This window comes from Lathamus discolor, chromosome 2 (assembly GCF_037157495.1).
Source record: "Lathamus discolor isolate bLatDis1 chromosome 2, bLatDis1.hap1, whole genome shotgun sequence".
NCBI lineage: Eukaryota > Metazoa > Chordata > Aves > Psittaciformes > Psittacidae > Lathamus > Lathamus discolor.
The window spans coordinates 51,268,531-51,287,320 of NC_088885.1; positions in this window are offsets into that span (position 1 = coordinate 51,268,531).

Sequence of the window (18,790 nt, forward strand, 5' to 3'; positions counted from 1 at the left end):
GTCTGCTACACGTCCACAATCCCTGCCCATCTGTCCTGGTCAGACTAAAGTTACATCCTCCCACAGTGTCTCTATTTTGACAGAAGTCCTTACCTTGACTTTCTACGCTTCTTTGTCACCCTTAACTCTGTGGACCACAAATTATATATAACCTTTCTATGAGCCTGAGCAAAGTACAGATGCTTCAACAGGTGTATTTATATACACAGCCTGCTGTAGGCTTACTTGGGAAACTACAGGAGAAGACGAATCATGCTAACCCTTCTGCAAGGAAAAGGGCAAAACACCCAAATCTTGCTGCCTGCCTAAATTTATGTTTTGTTATTTGCTGTAGGATGAATATTATCCCTCTGCAGGTGGTTGACACAAAAATCTGCACATCACTGAAATTATAGTTAACCTGTGAACATGTGGCCTTAGGGCTGTATGATATGTATAGTGATGAATTATTGTTTAAATATAAGGAGCTGACTCCTTTTTCCTAGGAGTCTACAAATACACTGTAAGATACAGGTCCAGAGTTTTGACGGAGTTGCTATGGTGCAGCTCACTCTTTTATGAGGGATCTTATGCCACAGCATTTCCTGATACAATTTCCAATCATGTTAGATGCCTCATCTCACACTTCCTGTTAGAAATGCACATAGATATTCCTAGGAGATATGTATTTTTTTCAGGACCACTTATTTAGAGAACATAGAAGACAAAGTGCACATCCACCCTTTTAAGCCTGGAGAAAAACTTGCCAGGTTGCTGAGCTGAGCTAAGTTTCATCAGTAATTGCTTTGCACTTGTCTGTTGGAGTTTCCTGGAAGTAAGTACCAAAACCGTCCTCTAAAAATACTCCCTCTCTAAACAGAGATGTCTAACAGCGTTCTTCATTGTCAAATGAAGAAATTACTTTTTTGAAGCTATTTCAGGGTGTGTTTAGTAGACAGATAGAGCAAAATTTTATCTCTTTTCATGAGTTTGTAAAAACAAAATGAAAGATAAAAAGTTCTTTTATCAACATCTAATCTGGTTGCAATTCAATCTAATAAGTCTTCCAACCTCTTATTTTTATAGTATATTCTGCAAACATTAAAGGGTGCAAAACTATCAATGCAGGTGTTTGTTTTAGTATTACAATTTTATAGGACTGATCCCAGTAATTCAAGTGTGTTTAGGAAACTTCAAAACCATATATTTTGTGCCAGACTGAGTGGGCACCTTTAATACAAAGAACATTACAAACTGAATTAGAGCTTTGATGAACTCAGCACCTTTATCTGTTCCCAGATTCCCTTGTTCTTCATCTATACTGAGAACCAGCATGCCATTTTGTTTCAAAGACCTCATTTTTAAAATAACCCCTCAATAAAGTTTATGGAAAAAACCCACAGCCCATTACAGAGCAAATGTAGGCAAGGCCATATGTAGAAGTATTTCACATCATTGTATTACCAGAAATGGTGCATTTTTTCCCTAGAAGCACCCAAGAAAAATCTTATCTGTGGCACTTTATAATTGCTGTCTTTATAGAGGCTAGGGGGAGGGAGACTGTTGTGTGTTGGTGTGAATGATTTTTTCAGCAGTAATAAAAGGTGGTATTAAAATGTCACTGCAGTCATTTAAATGGTTGTTTTCTGGGAAATGAATGATTTTTTGGAGTTCACAGTCCTTAGCTGTTAATAATAACTGAGCTTGTTCTGTTGATGAACAAGTTAAAATGGCACTTTGACAATAACTCTCTCCATTATCAACCAACGTTTGCCTTATATTCACTTTGTGTAATTATCACAACCCTTGTATATTCTTAATCTATTCTGGGGGCTTTGCAAAGATGATATAAGTTTCCTCTTCAGGAGGAACAGCATTTGCAGTTCAGCTGGCTCTAGCAGTGCGCTTCCCTAGGGGTCGTAGAACACCCATATCTCAGGTGCCTGATCCTAAGCACCAGAAGGCAGATCCTGTGCTAATGAGTGCACAAGTCCAGCAATGGAAGAGACTTCATAGTGTCCTCAGCCCAAGCTGAGACAGTCAATAAACCTGGTGGTGCACTCACTATTTTGGCATTTGGAGACAAGAGTATATGCATGTAAGCTGTATTATGATAGTGACAGATCCCTCCCACTAGTGCCAGGAAAGTAGGATGTGCTTCCACTCTTGTGAGGTGCCAACCAGCCCAAAAGAAACGAGAGCTGACAGAGACAATCTAACCCACAAATCAGACACTCAGGGGTAGGCTGAAAGAAGGATAGAGAAATATGGAAGGACCAGAGACCCCAGAAACCTGATGGGCTGTGAAAAAAGTCCAAACTCATCATAGATGTATTTGCACAAGCAGGAGGAGCAGTGAGAAGCATTTGCTGACACATATCCTGACCTACTGAAGGCCTGGAGAGGTCACTCTCCAACTGCTGCTTGGCAGCACGGCCTATCTGTCTGGGGAGTTTGTGTTTTAGTGACTACCAGCACCTCCAAGACTGCTTTGATATCTTTCCTTATGAGCAGATGATCATCATTATGTTCCTAATGCCAGCACATGCCCTGTGGCAATGGTCCAAGTGCTGGGGTTTTGTGTGCCAAAATGAGGAAAGTTAATTCAACACCCTTGATAACAACAATAGTACTTCGTGCTTTTGATCTTCAAAGCACTTTACAAACATTAGCTAATTAATTAATCCTTACAATACTCCTCTGCTATTATCCACATTTAGCAGATGGGGAAATTGAGTCAGAGAAGTTAAATGACTTGCCCAGGGCTATAGAAGAGTTGGCATCAGGGCTGTGATGGGGAATTCCTGGCTCCTCCTTTCAAATCCCCAAAACAGCTGTGGCTGCTGCTGCAGACTTGGGGCTGCCTTAACTACTGACACTGAACTGAGCAGCTGGGTAGGAGCACTGAGTCTGGGGTGCACCTTGCCCATTAGACATGGACAGTTTGAAGCGCTACCTATATACTTGCATTGTGGGGCCAACCTCAGAGATTGATTGGCTTTGTGAACATTTTCTTGTGCTCCTCTACCTACAGAACTTCTGTAAGGGGTTAATTCATGCTCGGCCAGCCTGGCCCTGAGCTTGTGTCTGTCTAGGCAAATACACATACTCACCCATGGCATGAGGGTCTTCCGAAGATGCTGCCTCCATGCTAGATAGTGAAACACTAATCCTGCTTCATAATCAGAAGACAGGAAGATGGAGGCAGAGGTGGGGAGAGGTGAATATAAGTCTTTAAATCTTTGTTTGACAAAATCCCCACATGAAGATTGAACTGAGAGGTGACAAATCGTTAGGGGTGTGGACAGTGTACTGCTGAAATAACCAAAGCTCTTAATTTTTGCTCACCTGGGTAGTTCTGTATCTGATAGAGTACCAAGATGGTAATTTCCTCTACTGCTTAGGGACAGGATTGCTCAAGATCTATTACAAAATCAGGATAATAACTTAATATCAAAGGAACTATCTTCCTGTTTTGGCTCCAGGTAATCTAGAAAGCTAGTCAATACTACTAGATAACCTGTAACCGATATGCACTACTCAAATAAGCACCTGATAAGTAATTATAGTTTAAAGCATATATTGTTATTTGTAGTGCACATTTTACAATGAATTACAGCACTGGTTTTCATCACACAGCTGCATAAAAATATGCTGTAGATTCAAAAAAAAAAAAAGGTGAAAAGGCAAATAAGGAGAATCTGTCACTTCTACATGATTGTGAGAAATATTTTCAAGCAGAGGTATGCTAAGATACTGAAAGGTTAGAACGGTACTAACTAATGAAATGTTAGAAAGGTGTTAACTCTCCAAAGCACAGAAAGCATAACTAATTTTAAAAAGTTAACACACCAAAAATATTGTCCCAAAATTGAGGGAAATTATCACAGAATCAGAATGGCTGAGGTTGGACGGCACCTTTGGAGGTCATCTAGTTCAAATTTCCTGCTCACAGCAGGATCATCTAATATAGGTTGATCAAGGCTGTGTCCATTCAGGTTTTCTCCTGGAGAAACCTGGATTCAGATTTTCTCAGGGATGGACACTCCACCACCTCTCTGTGCAGTCTATTGTGTTTGACCACCCCTACAGCAGTAGAAAAAAAATCCTATGTTTCAGTGAAATTTCCTGTGTTTCAGTTTGTGTCCATTGCCTTTTGTCCTGTCCCTGGGCACTACTAAAAAAGACTGACTCCACATTCTTTACTCGGCTGTTTATACACATTGATAAGAGCGTCCCGGAACCTCCTTCACAGGCTAAATAACCCCAATTCTTATAGCTTCTCATTGCACGAAAGTTACTACAAAACCTTCACCATTTTTGTGGTCCTGCACTGCACTGGACACACTCCACCATGTCCCATCTGTGTTGCACTGGGAGCCCCACACGACCCAGCACTCCAGATGTACCTCACCAGTACTGTGCAGTGGAAAAGGACTACCTTTTGGTGTTACTTTATGGCTGGTAATCATAGAATCATAGAATTAACTAGGTTGGAAAAGACCTTTTAAGATCACCAAGTCCAACCTTTACCCCAAGACTGCCAAGGTCACCACTGAGGTCAGGCTGACAGGCCTGTAGCTCCCAGGGTCTTCCTTCCTGCCCTTTTTGTAAAGAGGTGTCGTGTTGGCCAACCTCCAATCCTCTGGGACCTGCACACTAGATCAGGACTGCTGATAGACAATGGAGAGCGGCTTAGCAAGTTCCTCTGCCAGTTCCTTTAACATTCTTGGGTGGAACCTGTCTGGCCCCATAGACTTTTGTATGTCCAAGTGGAGCAGGAGGTCACTAACCATTTCTTCCTGAACTACGGGGACTCCAATCTGCTCCTCATCTCTGACATCCAACTCAGGGAACTGAATACCCTGAGGATGGCAAGTGTGACTATTAAAGACTGAGGCAAAGGCAGCATTAAGTACCTCAGCCTTATCCTCAGTCACTAGGTTTCCCCTAGTGCACAATAGAGGATGGAGGTTCTCCTTGGCCCTCCTTTATTGCTAATACATTTGTAAAGGTACTTTACAGTAGCCAGATTTAGTTCCATCTATGCCTTTGCCTCTCAAACTTAATCTCTACATAACCTAACAACATCCTTGTACTTTTCATGGGATGACTCTCCTTTCTTCCACAGGTGATAAATTCCCTTTTTTTCCCAAGTTCAAGTTCTACCTGGTGCAGGCCAAGATGCTGTTGGACTCCTGTGTGTCAAGGGCACATTACTGGCTCATCTTCAACTTGTCCACCAGAACCCTCACTCAGTTCCTTCTCTGTAAAGCTGCTTTCCAGCTGATTGACCTCCAGCCTGTGCTGTTGCAGGCATTGATCCTTCCCAGGGCTGGACTTGGATTTTGCCTTTGTTGATCTTCATGAGGTTCTTGGCAGTCCTTTTCTTCAGCCCACCAAGGCTCCTCTGAATGGTAGCAAAACTGCATGCATCAGCCACCCCTCTCAGCTTCATGTAGTCTGCAAACTTGTTGAATGTGTATTCTGTCCCATTGTCCAGGTCATTAATGGAGGTATGAAACTATATTGGCCCTAGAATCAGCTGGGGCACACAACCAGCAGCTAGCTTTCAGCTGACTTTCATGATGCTGATCACACCTCTCTGAGCCCAGCAGGTCAGCCAGTCAATTTCCAATCCACTACACTAGTCTTTTCAGCATAGAGGGCTATCAGGTCGTTCAAGTGTGATTTCCCCTTCACAAATCCATGCTGACTACTCCCCACTTTGTAGTTTCCAAAATTATGGTTTCCAGGAGCACTTGCACTGCCCACTAGCCATAAGTTCAAAATGTGCCAACCATGGGAAAAAGAAGACAAATGTGTTGCTTTAATGGATGTTAGTAGATACATTTCTTGGGATCAAATCTTTTCCTGCATTTAAAACTGCATAGTCTGCACAATCCTTGGTATATAACTTGATGTGACTGCTGAGAATGTCAGCTCAAAACATCTCTCTCATGTAGAGGAGGAAGATTTCCCAAATCATGCAGAATCATTGTCCCAGCACCTATGCTTGCACAGCATACAAGATGTTTTGAGCATCCTGAATCTTAGCTGGGCTCTTTGATTTCTGATGGGAAACATCATTAGTTGGCACAGAATGGGAATGCCCACAGGCTAGCATCACTTATGTGAAAGACACTGCAAAACCATATAGCCAAGGTGTCACAACCATCTCCTCACCTGCAGGGCTGGTTGATGATTACCAGCCGTGCATGAGAATGTTCAGAGCTATGAATAGTCCCAGCCATTTCTGTATGGCTATAAAGACACATTTCCTGGAATTCAAAAAAGGAGATAGATTCTTTTTAGTGGTACATAGCAAGAGGGCAGGAGGCAATGAAGACACATTGCAATAGGGGAAATACTGATTAGATAATAGCAGGAAAAAAATGCTTACATTGAGGGCAGTTGAACATTAGAAGAGGATCCAGGAAAGTTGTGATATCTCCAGCTTTGGAGATATTCACAATTTGACTTGACAAGGTCCTGAATAACCTGATCTGATGGGACTTTATGGAGGAGGTTGGATTGGATGATTTAGAAAGATTCCTTTAAGCCTCAACTATTCTGTGAGTCTATGAAATCCAAGTTTGCATTAGGACTCCACCCAGCACTGGGATAGGAATGTAGTACAAACAGGAATGCATGGCACAGTGCTAATCTGCTAATATTTCTCAGCCTGAAGGGAAGGGAAATTATACCCTATCATTTCACAAGAGATGGTGAAGCCAAATCCAGAAAAATGTGTAGAAGTTAGGGCGATTCCTCATATTGCCATAGCAATGGTTCAGTTGGTTTAGTAATTGAAAACTTTCCACCAAATAGTTCCTTCTGGCATCACAGAAATAGAAGATTTAGTTGATATTAAATAATTACAACAAATCTAAATATAGTGGGAGGCGTATAATACAAGGGAAGTTAAGAGCTTTGCAAGAAATATGGCATGTCTATTATGAAGAGCTTTCTGTATAGAATTTGTAATGGTATATTCATGTTAAAAGGACTTCAGTATGTTTCTAGTGGAAAAAATGGCTCTTGGTACAGACAAAAATAAATTGGCTTGGGATTTTCCTTTGTTAGAAATTAAAGTATCTCACAAAATTATTAATAGCTGTGTGTCTTCTTGGTGTTAGTGAATTTTTCTATGGAGATTTAGTGTGGTAGAGGTTTCTGATAATTCTTCAGCATTTGGAGAAGAAAATGATAGATTCTTTGCTATTTATTGTTTAGAAAGAAAGAGTAACATTCAGCCATTTAACCTCAGAGGTGTCTGATGGCACTTACAGCAATCAGTACTGACAGTTCAAGGATGAAAGGTATGGTGTATATTCTAGTTACTCAAGGGTTAAAGAAGGTCCCATAAATAAATTATGGATGCATTTTTAGAGCACTTTGCTAAGAACAAGAATGGCAGAAAATATCACAAGGCTGTCAAATCAGATTAAAGCCCATGTGCTCTGAGTAATCTGTGGGGAAAACTAACAAACTGTATGTTTGTCATGTATTAAAGATATTTTCTTAAAAAGCTGATTGGCTGAATGAACATAGAAATCCAGCCTCGCTTTTTCCTCTTTCTCACTGTTTCTCTCCTATGCTTAGTTTTAAGTATAACTTACAAAATATTTGCAGCTAACAACATATCTCAGGTGGGCAAAGACTCTGTGTCTATGGGTTGGAGTGCACATTAATGTATATGTATAGATAAAAATTAATAGTATGTATATACATTTTCATTGCAAGGTTTTCTAAATCCAGTCACTTGGGTGCCTTGAAAACTTAACCTTACAACTTCTGCTGTTTCAGACCACATAGGCAGAAGGTTTATTCTTGATCTTCTCTTAGCAGAATTGGAGGAATTTACATACATGCCTCAGAAGGGCAGAGCTCCTGCTACAGTAGTTTGCAAACCATAAACCATTGTCCTAAAGGTCTAGAATTTGAATCATGTAACCTACAAGGAAAGATAAAGGTGTGATTACAGAACATGATCTTATAAAGCAATTGTGCCAAGAGACACGAGTCCTCATCAAAAAGATCACCACTAGTTCTGAATTTCTAGAACTGGCCTGACTGGCTTTTAGCCTGGATTCATATTCTGGCTGTCACTAGAGTGCCTGTTGGACAAATATAGTGACACATCCCCCTGCGTCTTCTCTGCTTATTTTCCATGGGAAGAAAGCCAGTGGACTAAAAAGATTGATGATGTGGCTTGGCCAGGCTTTTTTTTGGGAAATAAAGTGTTACGGGTACTGCTGGCTGCCCAGGCCCAGCTGTGCACCTGCAGACTATAGGCATAGCAACTTGTATCTGTCTTCAGCCCCCCAACAGAGCAGTTTTTTCCTGCATCAGTTTTAGGGTTAAGAGACCTGCGTTGTGCCATAAATCCATCTTTCAGTCTCATACGCTATTAGACTCAGCGGGACTCAGAGGCAACTCAAAGTAAAAAAAAGACTTCCATTTGATAGATGAAATAACTCAGCAGAAAAAAGACGAAAAGAATAACTGAAACTCTCATTGAATGACACCTCATGATATGGCCCCTTGTAAGAATCATAATGTGCTAAACACCTGAGGTAGAACCTGAGGTGATTAAATGCCTTGTAATTAGAGTAAGATGCCTATGATACCCTTAGAGCAAGAGTAAGAGAAGGATGTTTAAGTCAGCCTTGAATTATCTCTCTATTGGACTACATTAGATTTAGACCAGATCACAAAGCTTGCTCATGTCCTTGTCTTCCTAGGCATGTCTGGATAGGCACATCTCTCCAGCTGACTGATGGAAGTCCAGGATACTGGATGTCACGAGTGAAAGTCCAAGCAGACGTGTACCAGCAAGTACAGTAAAGTCTGGGAAATTTTATAGCCAAACTGGTGTGAGACTGTGTATTTGTAGAAAGAGATTTGAATCCCAGCGCTATCCCACAGAACTATTTCTTTTTGTGTTGTTTTTTTTTTTTTGTTGTAGGTATTTTTAATATAAACTAACCATTCAATAATGCCTTTTCGTTGTTCACTGCAGGATGGCCAAGCTCCAAACCCCAGTATCTCCTAGTGTGTAGTTCGTATATCAGAAGATAAATAGTTTCTAAAACATAAGGCATTCTCTACAGCTGTCCATTTGCTGTATAAATGTTTTGTATGCTTCATATATTCTATAAATTCTACGCTGTGACACAACTATTTTATAATACTCTGTCATCGTGAGTGTATGCCTATCTGTCTTTGGTAAATTATCCTAGTTTTTTGAAAACCCCACAAAAGTATTAATGAACATTTCTCTCTGAATTCCCATTCACTTCAGTGGGTTCAAGATTTCTCCAGTAGTGCGTATTATGCGTACAAACATATGTAGTCATGTTTATGACTAAAGAACACTGAACACACTGGTCCTGGAGTCACCCATTTTGGAAAATGCCTCTCAGTACCTGGGAGATTGTTGTTTCATTGCAGTTGAATTCAAGGCTCAACAGAACCTGTGGAGCAAAGTTATTTTATAAAATCATAACAACAAAAGTTTCTACCAGACATGCAATCAGATGCTTAAAATGCCAAAAATAAGAGTACTAATGCAGACGGGGAAAAAAATTAAAAATTTTAAATATGTAAGAGCAATAATTAGCAAATGACAACCTGAAAATTCTTAGCACTACAAACCCAAGTATTAATTAATTAACTTTTAACAGAAGGAGAGAAAAAACTGTACATACAAGATTTGATCACTTTTCTTGACAGTTTCCAGGTTATTTAAAACAAATTCATATCACAGAAATGGATTCTTGCAGTAATTTCAAGGACAAGCTTTATAGAAATCAGTAACCATTGTCAATCTCATATTAATTGCTTGACTACAGGAAAAAAGGAAACATACATTGACATTCAGGCATACATTACTTTTAATTAGATTAGACGGGAGAAATTCTTTACTCCCAATATGGTAAATGTTTTATTAAAGAGAATACAGTGAACATTAAAAGGGCAAAAGTTGCAAGTACAGAACCCTGCCATTTATACCAAAAAGAATAATTTTTCTCAGAAAAAGAAATTGCCTAGCAGCAGAATGCAGGTGCTTGTGCTGGTGTAAAGGACATGAATTCCAAGGAGATCAGTTTGAAGCCACCAGGTTCAGATCTGCCTCACCATTCACATTTAAGATGGATAGATCACAAAAACAGGCTTCCCTATGAGAAAAATGCAGCGTTGCTTCAACTGTCAACCTGCATGGGGTTGCAGGGGTAACATATTTTGCTTAACATGCCTCGAAGAGGGTAGGTTATACATAGGAAGGAGCATCTGCATGTTTTGGGAGAAACGGTGCTGCGGGAGCTGTCTGCATTCCCAGTTTGGTTGCATAACTCTGCTGGTATTGCTGTACCACCTTAACTAGGCCACTAAAACTCCTAGGGTATGTCTGCGCACCATATTATGCAATTTCATGTAGTGATACCCAAATTTGCGCTAAATGATTCTTTCTGTTCAAGGCAGTTAAGCCATGCTAGCACGTTGCTCTGCCTTATCTGTTTTAATCTTTTACAGGCTTATTGAAAGATTGAAAGTCAGCTGGGCATTTCTACATGGTACTACACTGAGCAATACCGTAATTAGCGTGGCATCATCCTGGCATATTTTGCTACCTAGAACTGTTTCTAGAAATTATCATGACGAATGATACAGAAAAATGCTAATGCACTCACTTCTCATAGTGGCAATTGTCAGTAGCAGCAATATCAAAAAAGCATCACTCCTGAGAGAAGTCCATCAGTTTGTACATGAAATGAATTGCTGAATTTCTTTTCCCAACATCTGGACTTAAGCAGATCTTGAATTTTGGCACAGCAGATCTAGGAGTTATGGGTTTCTACTGAAATGTCACTGTGCATTCCTGTTCTCAATCGTGTCTAGCTTTTTTATCAATTCCAGCTATTCAAAGTTTTTCTAATTGAAAATACTCTTCACCTAAATTGTTGTTTCCTTCCCCAAAACATTCCCAAGGTGAAATGCATTAACAGAAACCCTGCCACTGCTGAAAAGGAAAGATTTTCCCTGGAAAAAGAAAAAAGGAAAAATATATTAAAAAAATTACCACAAGAAATTGTATTTTCAACAAGTCAAACTTAGGTTCTCTGCTTTTAAAAAAATCTATTAAAAAAAATCTTACAGAGGTATACTATTAAAAAAAATCATATAGAGGGTTATACATAAGTATAAATCTTGGAGAAAGAAAAAATATGGTAGCTGCTCTTAAGAGTTTGCATTCTAATTTCTGCTGGCAATGACAGAGTTAGGGTATCTGGGGAACAGAAAAAGAGGAATACACAGACCAGGGATTACACAGCCAATCAACCTGCATGCCAAATCCAGGCCGTGATGTGGTTTGTCTGTTGGTTTTGCATGCCTAGATACAATCACTTCTTAACCACCTAAAGCTAGTTTAAAGATAATCCATGCCACAAAGATTGATGCTGTTAAGATGGATCAGAAAAAAACCTCGGGGTTTAAATCAGCCTAGTGATCTGAATGACCACACTCTCCACTGAGAAGAAGACCATGAAAACCCTTGTCATTCTTTGCCAGGTCTGCCTGGGGAGCAGAGAAATTCCCTCCAAATCTGGCAATGGTTTTAACGCAAACACAGGAGCAAGATGTGCTAATGTGGTCCTGAGGTGCCATTCGTTATACTTTCTTTTCTCATGTTAGGAAGACAAGGTATTGGAGAGTTTAAACCTTTATCAGAAAGTTTTATTTTAAACACAGTGCCTCATTGAAGCTCCTCTATGACTATAATTTCCTTTTTCAAGCAGTGTAGAAGATGGAAGATGACTGGTGACGTAATACTGTAAAGCCAGCACAGATGTTAAACAACATATTTTTGTAGATGGCAAGTGTTCGTTGTTGACACAGTTAACAGAGGTTACTTTCATACTAATAAATTAAACGGCCTTGACACAAACCCCCAGCATGAAGTTTAGCTTCCATGGAAGGGCAAATATTCACACTGTTAATCTCTCTTACCCTCCAGAGTGGAGTGACTGCATGCAAGCCCCTTACTGGAAGCAGTTTCTGGTCCACAAGTCATATTCAGGACTTGTTTGGGAAAATGTTCGTTAGCTTAGGAGAAAACCACACCTGTGAACTGAGCAGAAGTTGGGCAAGGTGACCAAAGGGGCTCCCCCACAACCTCAATTTTTCTGAGATTTGATGACTGTTTCACAGTATAGATTACCAGATTTCACTGCTTGAACTGTTCATTGGCATTGTCTGATGCAGTTGTGTAGATGTACGCATAGAATCTCTCCTGGGAGAGCTCAGAGGCCCGTGAGTCCTGCCTTGAAAAACAGTGGCCCGCCGCAGCCGAGAATCACAGCACCATGCAGATGAGCACAGCAATTGACTTGTATTAATTTTCTGTTTCAATGGTCCGGAAAAATGAAAGGCCAGTAAGGTGGGAGAATTCCTGACAATGCAAAATCCAGGAACAAGAAAACACAATATGACTTGGAGTGACTAAAAGAGCAAGGCCAGAGAAGTGCAATTGCAGAGATAAAAAGACTGGAAAATGAAGTTATTGAGATGAAGGCAAAGATGAGGTATGGAGAACGAAAACTCAAGTAAGGTCTTTTGTCACTGCAAATGTAAACTGGTGAAAGCTGGTTCAAAATATAAATCCAAACACTTTCTCTGCTTCTTGGTAATTCAGAAAATAGCTTTGCCTTAAACAATTTTTTAATTGTTTTCCAGTACAGAGGATTCTATTCTCTCAAATTTTCAATGCAAAATTAAAAAGGTTTCCTGCAAAAATAGTAAGCACAATAATTTTTTCTAAGGATTCAAACAATTAATACATATTTTGCTAAATTTTATCCATAACTAATATATACTCTGTCTGACAAAACTTTTAAATCATCTGTTTTCAACAGTTAGGTCATACATGTCTGTAGACTGCCCCACATCTCCCCTCTGTCTGTTTCTCTGTCAGCATAAGTGGATGCTTGAACAGGACAGGGAGGTAATCACAAGGTGGCATAGGCATTCAGTTTTCATTTATTAAAGACTGGAGCATTTTTAAAGAAGGTGTTAGTGAAGCAAACATACTCTATACCAAATTGATACCCAGTGGCTCAGGAATAAATTTTCAACAAATTGTCCTGACAATATGATTTTAATATCTGAAGTGATTTTTTGCCTCTTTGATTTTACCCATCCAGATCCCACTGTCAGGTATTTGGCACTCAGAGTTCCTTTAGAAGGAACACAGCCAGTAAAACTATAGTCTATATCCCAGCTATGTTACTACTTTTGATCTTCTAGACAGAAAAGAGTTCTGCATACAAGAGTTCTACGCCATTTTATGGAGTGAACATTTCTTCTGGAATTTGCTTGACTTTCATTACTTGCTGACTTTTGGATGTATTTTAAAGTGTGTTTTGTTTTTTTTTTTAAGATGCTGTCACATTCAGCCATTCCCACCAAACTGATTTTCCCAAAAGATATGAGTGAAAAAAAATGGGCAGAGTCAATTCACTTTTTCCTGTTGAGTTACTGACTGATCTCTGACCACTATGAACAACTGCTAAAATATGAGATGATGTAAGGCCTTCAGAAAAAAACATTTCTTTTCATTGAAAGACACCATTTTTTTCCAAAGGAATAAAACTCAAACAAATGTGAATAAAGCCAAACACCCTTTAGCGGCACTTACAAGAAATAAAAAGAAATGTTACTGTGGTTTGATCTGAACAATGTCAAACTGTGTATTCAAGCTGGGGCAACACAGATAAATTTTAAACCATTATCGATCCAGTCCTCTCTCTGTATAAAATATCCAGAGACACATTATTTATGAAAGAGCCAATGCTTCTGCTTTAGAGACAGGTCTCTTTTTTTGTGTGTGTGTGTGTGTTTCTACCAGGAAAAAATCAAGTAAAATATGTTCTAGATGGTGTCAAAGATTTGGTAGCTACATCAGAGGTCAAAGAATTTCACTGATTCACTGACACTCAAATCATTCCTTTCCATTTGTCCTCTCTGAAGTTCACCACGTTAAGTCTGAGTACAAATGGTTTATCATCCTGTAATCTAAATTATGAGGTTGGGCAAAGAGGTGCCTGGCATTTGAAATAAACAACAGGAAGAAGTAATAAATTAGAACAGTTCACCCTTGAACGGAAAGGCTGCAGTCAACCCTAGGCCTTAGGCTGACAGTTTTTTATATTACAGTGAAGACCATACACTAAACTTGTCCAAGATCCCAGTGAAAATGGAATAGGTTTTTATATTTCTGTGTTGAAAGTTTAAAGATATTTTATTGTCTGTGAAGTATCTTCACTGTTCTAGTGCATTCTCATTAAAGGTACAAAACAGGATGTTGACGAAAATAATTTTTAAATGAAAATTTCACTCAAATTACTAAAATCTTACTAAAACAAGAAAAAAGGCCAGGTTGGACGGAGTTTTGAGCAACCTGGTCTAGTAGAAGGATCCCCTACAATGAGATCAAGAGGAACAAAGGAGCCACATGCAAGTTACAGAAATTAATGGAGTTTTCTTTAACCTCAGCACACAGAGATATCCCTGTATTGTGCCATCTGAAATTATTAAATGTGTCTTCATTTGTGCAGGGACTGTATTCCTGCTGAGCTTTATACAGTGCTGATCAGAAAGTCAGCACTTACTAAGTTAATAATAATGATAGAATGACATATTGTGAGTATAAAGGTTTATACTATCAAGTTTTATTTTCTTTTTCAGGAACTTTGACAACTGCCTTTAACACTATATTTTTGTTCTAAGTCATAATCCATAATTATGGAGAGCTGAGGTACCAATGCCAGGGTAACAAGATTAATACCTTTTTGACAGAATTTAATAATATGGTTTTATAATATTTAATTTTGTTCATAAAATATCTCTCAGTGGGAAACTTTTTTTTTACTTACCTAAACATTATTGCTTTAAAACAATTTAATTCATATTTCCTGGTACAAAGAATTTGTTATGAAGGCTTGTTAGAAACAAGCTTTTATAGGCTTGTCCAGGGATTAGCTTCAACTGAATTTGGATATTCAACCAATTTTGACAAGAATAGTCCACTGAATGTGGGCAAATAATACAGTCCTTAACTTACTTATCCTCTTTCAAATGTTCCAAGCCCTTCAAAATCATGTTACGCATGTAGTCTGGATAACAAAATTCATGTAGGTCTTAGTTTGATCTCTAGAGAAAGCATCCAACCATCAGTGCAGCCGATGGGAATGAAGGCAGAATGTGCTCTGTTATGTAATGTATTAGCAGAGAATGTCACTTTCACCAACAAAAATTCAATCTGCAATACCAGAATTTCTATGAAGTGCATGAGGTAGCAGAAAGTCCTTCATCTCTGCTGTGCATCAACAATAAATGCCTTTTGTTACAAAACCAAGCACCAAACCTCTATTCATGCCAGGTATACATTTGGTGAGCTTGAAAAGCTGTTCCTCAAAGAAACCCAAGAGATGTAGATAGTTTGCTATCACCATGCAAAGACAAGCCTATCACTCAACTGCAGCCTGGATCCTACCTGGATCACAGGTTATAGAGGCATCAGTGCAGCCTGCGGTGCTTGTAGGAGATGAGTGGGGTGATTTTTTGTGACCTTCAAGAGACAAAGAACCTAGTGGAAAAGCCCGAAGTGCCTGGCTGGGGGGAAGATATGTGGGCAACAATGAGCAGCTGAGATCCACACCTCTATACAGTCCCCTGAGCTGCAGGTTTGGAGGACCAATACACAGATGGGTTTCTAGCCCTACTCTTAGTTATCTATATATATATCAGTGACAGATGCAAATAATACAAACTGAAACCACAAATGAAACTGATGACCATCTCCAAACTCTCAGTTCATCACAGTTTTCTTTTATTTACCTCTAAATAGAGATTAAATTGTTTCTTGGAACAGGAAAAAGAATGAAGTTATGTGATAGTCTGTAAGGAGCACCGTCATTTCCACAAGATTGGAAAAAACCCCAAAACCATCGAACTGTCAAACCTAGCTGCTGATTAACTAGAAAAATGTTATAGCTTTTTCAGAGCCTTAACTTTATCCTCCCTGCAGCTGAGTGCCCCATATCCTCTATGGCACTGTGACACAGCATCACTGCATGGCAAGCTTCCACCAGTACAGGAGTTTGCATAGTTAAAAGGATGGCTCCAGTCACAAGAAAACTGCAGTGACAACGTCTGAGGAAGCTTTCACAGACTAGGTAAAGTTTTCACTGTACATCCAATATATGCTTCTAAGACTGATTGTTTCATTGTGCAATCTGCTCCTATTCACATCAATCCAAAATCCATCCACCTGCAGAATCCAAGATCATCTCCTCTATGAGATTCAATTGCAAAACTGAGATGCAAAGACATAGAATGAACACATCATAGACAAACTGTGAAGAAAGAGGAAAAAAAAAATCTATTTTCTTTTTCAGTTTGTGGGAGTGTTTAGCTGCGTAAATATATACAAATACTCATTAAAAGAAAGGTGAAGTATGTTTAAAAACAAGTCAGGACTTTTTCCTTCAGTATTAAAAGCAATGTAGAAAAAAAAACTCGCAGCTACTGTGTGGTAAATTGCAGCTTGATCAGAGATATGGATCAGATGAGCATAGAAAGCTGCTGAGAGTACAGGCCACTTTCTTCACTGACTTTACTTCCATAAGTTTGTTACCTTCTTCTAAGATACCATGGTGTGATTGAAGAAAAAAATTATTCTTATCAGAATGTGTATAAACGTATTTGCCCATAAAATTCATGGCAGTTAGTTAGAGTAGGAGCTTTTCTGCCTACACTAAGAAGAAAAGCAAAAATAAAGCTTTCATAGACTCACAGAATAGCTTAGGTTGGAAAAGGCCTTCAAGTTCATTGAATCCAACTGCAAAGTTTACACAACTTTCTAAACCTTGCACGAGAAAAGTAAATCAGAACGATTTACTGGCAAAAGAGAAATTAATGGGCACACACAGCAATCAGTAATCAGAAGATTCGAAACAAAGAAAATGAAGGATTTTTTCCACTTACCAAATTGTTACACTGTGGAACACAGTGCTGCAGGATTTTCTGTATGCAAAATGTATAAAACAGCTAAAAAAGGGGGCAATTAACCAAGTCGCTCAAACACCAAGAAACAGGAAAATCCTCTGGCTCAGGAAGTCTCTAAAATGCAGATTAGTAGAGCTGGGAGGGTACAGTTCTTATTCGCTTTCTGCAGACACCAACAGCCAGCTACTGATACCAAGCATAGCTCTGGGCAAAACAGGCATTTTCTTTAACCTGGCAGAATGATTTTTGTATTCTTCTTCAGTACAATTTGATTTTCACACTCCTTCCAGTACTGATATTTTTCTTCTAGCAGAAAAGGTACTGGTTGCCATTTGGCATTCCTAGAGCTCTTTTAGCTGTCAGGGCAGGGGGATTTTTGCTGGACACAAGTGAGAAACAGCCTTGTTATACATGCATTGGTCTTTCACAGTTTTGAGTATGTCATGAGTGCTGTCAGTGACACAAAGAGGTTTTGATGAGCACCTGCTGCTTCATATTAATAGACCATAAAAAATGGGGCTGTAGAATTAAACTATTTACAAAAATGAACCAGAGAATCATACAACGTATAGGGTTTGAAGGGATCTTAAAGATCATATATTTCCAACCTTCCTGCCATGGGCAAGGACACCTTCCACTAGACAAGGTTTCTCAAAAGCTCATCCAACCTGGCCTTGAACACTGCCAGGGATGGGACAGCCAGAACTGCTTTAGGAAACCTGTTCCAATGTCCCACTGCTCTCATAGTAGAGTATTTCTTAATGTCTGATCTAAATTAACCCTCTTTCAGTTTAAAGCCGTTACCCCTTTTCATCTCACTAGCACATTCCTTTTGCGTTAGGGATCTCAGATCTGAACACAATGCTCCAGGTGGGGTCTCAAGAGAGGAGAGTGAAGAATCCTCTCCCTCAACCTGCTGGACACTCTTTTTTTGATGCAGCCCAGGACACTGCTGACTTTTCGGGCTGAGAGCACACACTGAAGACTGCTCATGTTGAGCTTCTTGTCAACCAACACCCCCAGGTCCTTCCCTCGGGGCTGCTTTTAATCCGTTCTCTTCCCATCCTGTATTTGTGCTTGGGACTGCCCCAGCCCAGGTGCAGGACCTTGTATTTGGCCTTGTTGAACTTCTCAGGGTTTGCATTGTCCCACCTCTCCAGCCTGTCAAGGTCACTCTGTATGGCATCCCTTCCTTCCTGCATGTCAACTGCACCACACAGCTTGGTGTCATCAGCAAACTTGCTGGGGGTGCTTGATCCCACTGTCCATATCACTGACAAAGATGTTGAACAGCACCAGCCCTGACACCAACCCCTGAGGAACGTCATTCATTACTAGTCTCCACTTGGACATCAAGCTGTTTACCATAGTGCTTTGAGTGAGACCGTCCAGCCAACTTTTTATCCAAAGTGATCCATCCAGCCAGCCCATATCTCCCCAGTTTGGGCTGATACCCAGGGATTCCATGCAGGGCAGTGTCAAATGCTTTGCACAAGTCCAGGTAGATGATGTTAGATGCTCTTCCCTTATCCACTAACACTGTGGCCCAGGCCACCAAATTTGTCAGGCACAATTTGCCCTTAATGAAATCATATTGGCTGTCACCAAATAAGAAAGACAATGCATCTGGATACATAATGAAGGAGAAAAAGAGCAGGAGCTTGTAATTTCAGCTATCTAGAGAACTAGCTCATATGTGTATGTCTGTGATTTCTTTCAGAGGGATTTAAATCTTTAT